Genomic DNA, 4,947 nt, shown 5'->3' on the forward strand with positions numbered 1-4,947 from the left:
AGAGTGACGGGAGGGAAACTAGGGACACAGGTGGTGGGAAATGTACACTGGTGGTGGGATTGGTGTTGGAACACTGTTTGACTGAAATCTGACCATAAATGGCTTTTCAACTCTTTATCTCTTGGTGATTCAATTAAAGAAAGAAGAAAAGAAAATGCATAACTAGACAGGTTGTTATTATGAAAAAAAAAAGGCACTGATTCCAACTGTCATTGAACACTTGCTAGAGACCTTATCAACCTTGTTTGGTTGTTATTTGTTTTTATTTTGGGGCATCACCTGGGTATGCTCAGGCCACTCCAGGCTCCGTGCTCAGAGATCACTGTGCTTGGGTGATGATATGTGGTGCTGTGAGCAAACCAGGATCAGCAGTGTGCCAGGCAGGCGCCTACCCTATACAGTCTCAAGCTTTTAATCCAAGTTTTAAAAGTTAAATTCTGCTGTTCTACTTTAGTGATTGTGAAATCCATTCGTTTTTCCCCTGTGTCATTTTCAGGATGTGGTCTGGCCTCCCAGCTCAAAGCTGTAAAACTTTGACATCTTTCAACCTAAAGAAACTGTCTGGAGCTAAACCCACCCACCCTATCCTCTCCAACCCAATGTTTCATCAAAGGCATAGTTCTTTTGTCTGTGTCAGCTGCTTCCCCTTCCTCAGGAAGCCTTACTCAGATATCTCTAGGCATTATTTGTCAGTGTTCTTTGTCAACCATATCTTCTCTACTTGGTCTATAGACTCTTTTAAAGGCTCTGTCATATCAGTTCTTTAATTGCACTTTCACTACATTCTCTTTCTAGACAACCTCCTCTCCTTTCTATCTGTGTTATGATATCTGTGTGATGATAACTACCAAGACATTATGGGAAATTATTCCTCCTCCATCCAAGGTGAAACAGTATATCTAACTTTTACCCAGACCTAACTTGCATAATTTAGGGTCACCTCAACCATATGTGAAACATGTAATCGTTTTCATCCCCTCACATATCAATTAAAGTTTCAACTTCTGTATTTTTATGGATTTGAAACCACAAACCACCTAATTGTCTCAAACCAAGAATCTGGTCGTTACCTTCACCTTCTAGTTGTCCTTCACCCATTCTAAATAAATCATATGCAAAGTCTTATTCATTGCTCTTTGGTATCTCAAATTACAGTCTTATCTTTATTTCGGTTAGTCTTTGGTCCAACTACTATTACAAATCTTTGAGATAACTTGAGAATATTAGTGGGCTTATTACGTACACTTTTTCTTCTTTCTTTCTTTCTTTCTTTCTTTCTTTCTTTCTTTCTTTCTTTCTTTCTGCCTTCTTTGGCTGAGGAATAGAAAAAAAGAAAGTGGCTTACATATAATGTGAAAAATTCACTGAGACTCCTAGATGTAATCAATGTCTCAATTAAAATTTAGAACATTTCTATTATTCAGAAAGTTCTTTTGTATGCTTTTCTAGTCATTCTTTGCCCAAATAATCCTAGACTGGAGCAAGTAGCCTGGGTTATTATACCATAATCTGTTTTGCATTTTTATGTATTTCTAATTACAAAGTATGCTGCCTTGTGTCCAGTATAAGGTTTATAGAATCCCAGGGGCTGGAGCTATATAGTGCAGCTGCCCAGGGTTCAATTTCCAGGACTCCATGTGGTCCCCAAGTCACCACCAGGAGTGGTCCCTGAGCACAGAGCTAGAAGTAAGCTCTGAGCCCCAACACTAAAATGAAAGAAAAGAACATAAAAGTATTTATAGAATTCCATGAATAATTCTTTTGTATCAGGGAGAAACATTCTATTGCAGGGATTTATCACAATTTGTACACTAACCAGTGGATAAATGTTTGGATGAGTTCCAGTTTCTCTAAAGCTGATGTGTATTTTTATACAGTTTGTGTATACATATGCTGTCATATCTTCTAGGGAGAAATACAAATGGAGTTGCTAAGTATGTATATACATTTAATTTTCTAAGGAATTTGCCACCATCACATTTGCTGCCTATTTATGAGGATTCCAGTGGCTTGCATTCTCACCAACTATAAAATTATTGGACTTTTAGATTTTAACCTTGAACACTTTTTTATTTAAATCAGTTTTATTTCAGAATTTCCAACATTGGCAACTCTTATAAAAGCATCCAAGCACAGGGTACAAGACCGCCAACCGCATCCTCGGGGTGGGCAGGCCCCAGGATCGCTCCCCCCGCCCCCCTCACTGGCGACTCCGCTCCGAGACTCCTGTACAGCACGTAAGCTCAGCTCACCAGCGCCAGGCCACATGACCACACCAATAGATCAGGAGCAGGAGAGGACACACACCATATAGCATTCACAGCAGTTGACAAGGGGGCGGGGCATACCAGTATCGTGTCACTAACACATTCAGCTAACGTTGGTTTGCTAAGAGCAAGACTCACTTCAAGTCTTCCAACAGACGTGTATGTCCTTTGAATGCAAGAAACATTCGTACGTATGTTATCTGCTACCATGGCTCTCCGCACACTCTCGCACCAAAGCCACAGGTTGAGAGACACATCTCGCCCAGTTAAAGAATCTCCATTATGCACCACCAAGTCTCTGCACACGCTCTCCTGTCCTCGCTCATACCAGCGTATCATGCCCCGGCACCACCATCAATCCCACACAAGGTTTCAGAAGTTCAGACAGCCTTCTGGTTCACAGCACAGCCTTGCCGTCACAGCATTGATCCGACTCCAGGAAAGAAAGAGTAGCAGATAAAAATGGGACACCCACTGTCAGAGACGCAGCCTGGCGGCGTGGGGACGAGCTCTTGCGTGCGTGGGCAAAGCAGCGGACGGAGCCCCACGGCGCAGTGAGTACAGCACTCCTGTCAGTGAGTGCTTCTTCCACAGACATTTGAAATGAGATGAACTGCAGAGATTAAATGAAGGCTTCATATCGTACTCTCGCATATGAGGGGAGACAAGCGTTAAGAAATTGAACAGAAAGAAAAGAACCAAACATTGCAACACCACGATCTCCAGGGACCTTCCTACGGAGAAAATCTGTATGGTGGGGTTCAAATTAAAATGAGGAGGAAAGACTGCAGCTCTAACCAATGGGTTCCACTTTGAACATGCAAATAATTCAGGTGACAAGTCCAGGGATAAAATAATTACAGGAGAAGCCTCTTGATAGCAATTGTGGTGTTGGTTTACCTGTCAGGCTAACAGCAGTTCACTTTCAAACACTCAAGAGTTCAACCCGTTACGTAACAAAACTTAGAAAATTCCTTTAGCTTTTCTTCTTTTTCTAAATGAAAGATGTCAAAAATACTCCTGAATATACTCCACACCGAAAAAAAACAATTTTGAAAATTCTTAGTGCGTATGTATCTTACAATATATTTACGATGAGTTTAGAAAAATTTGAATTCCCACCAGTCTCTAGCGTCTAACTGACCAGCCCAGCCTACATGCCCCAGCCCGACGACTTCGAGTCCATGCTGGAGCTGAAGTCCATGCATTGAAGCCGCTACCTGAGCCCGCATTGGAGGCCGACCCCCACCCGATGGCGGCGCCTGAGTTGGAGCCGCTGTACGGGTTGTTCCCGGAGCCGAAGGCCTGGTTGGGCTCCCTCTGCATGTTGCCCTGGCTCTGGTTGTTCCCTGACGGGCCCGACTGGTTCTGCTGACTGGCCAGCATCCCCATCATGCCCCAGCTGCTCTGCAAGGCGGCCTGGGCCGTGGCCCTCATGGTCGGGTGGATGCTGAAGGCGCCGAAGTTCATCCCGCCCCCCATGTTGCTGCTCTGCTTGTGGCCCAGTCCCGCCCCGCCGCCCCGGCTGTTCCCGAACCCGCCCTGGTTCCCAAAGCCACCCGGATTACCACCAAATCTTCCACTTCTCTCTAACTGCCTATTGCTATTGTGCTTGGGCTCCACATTGCAGATATGCACGCAGAGGATGCCTTTGATGATCAGGTCCTCGCCACACAGGGACTGGGCCACCTGATCATCTGCAAATGTGACGAAGGCAAACGCCCCCCCCCCCCCCCAAGGGCTTGGGGATGAACACATCGACCACCTCCCCGTACTGGCAGAAGACCTGCCGCAGCTCGTCGGCAGTCAGGTCCTGGGTGCAGCGGCCCACAGACACCTTCCTGCTCCTCAGAGGCTCATCCGGGCTTTGCTTAGAATTTGGAAGTTTGCAGTCACACCACCGTCCATCAATCATGTGTCGCTGGGACATCACCTTCACTTGGGTCTCATACTCCGTGAACCGCACAAAGCCAAACCCTCTTTTGGTGACCAGTCTTGATATCTTTTTTTTTACCTGGACCATGAGGACCTCCCCGAAGGTGCTGAAATACTCCTTGAGGTCCTGCTCGGTGGTCTTCCAGGGCAGGCCGAGCACGATGGGGTCAGACGTCTTCTGCACGGCCCTTTTCACCTTCACCTCCGACGAAGCATCAGCCTCCTCCATGTTCCTTTTGTCATCTTTGGGGTAGTTGACCACGTAGACCCGGTTGCCCCAGCCCACGTCGGGCGCGTGCAGGATGCCCTCCACCAGGCGAGCGCACGCCGCGCATGCACTGCGACACGGGGTTCCGGTAGCGCAGGCTGCAGGCGCCCGGGAACTGCGCCGTGACCATGGAGAGCAGCACGGTGCCATCGTCCTCCGACGGGATCTCGACGGGCTCATCGTTCTCGTCCTCCTCCGTGACCCGGATGTACTCGGTCATCTTCGCCCGCTCGGTGTCCGCTAGGTCGCTCGGAACCCACGAGGCGGCGCGTGCAAGGACAGCGCCCACGACTGCTCGCTCTCGGCTCGCACTAACCTTGAACACTTTGATGTATTTATTATTCATGTATTTCTATATTCTTCGTGACATCATATTCAAGTATTCAAGTATTTTACACATTCTTAAATCGAGCTCTTTGGGTTCACCAATGTCTTCTATTTTGCATAATTTTTAAATTGGATTTAATTGAAATGTCA

At 46.6% G+C, this 4,947-nt stretch overlaps 1 pseudogene; it reads right to left on the minus strand.

Annotated features, from left to right (window-relative positions):
- Window positions 1-3,420: 3,420 nt before the first annotated feature.
- On the minus strand, window positions 3,421-4,690 carry LOC130020518 (TAR DNA-binding protein 43-like; annotated as a pseudogene).
- Window positions 4,691-4,947: the final 257 nt, after the last annotated feature.

Source organism: Sorex fumeus, unplaced genomic scaffold (genome assembly GCF_029834395.1).
Source record: "Sorex fumeus unplaced genomic scaffold, SorFum_2.1 ptg000012l, whole genome shotgun sequence".
NCBI lineage: Eukaryota > Metazoa > Chordata > Mammalia > Eulipotyphla > Soricidae > Sorex > Sorex fumeus.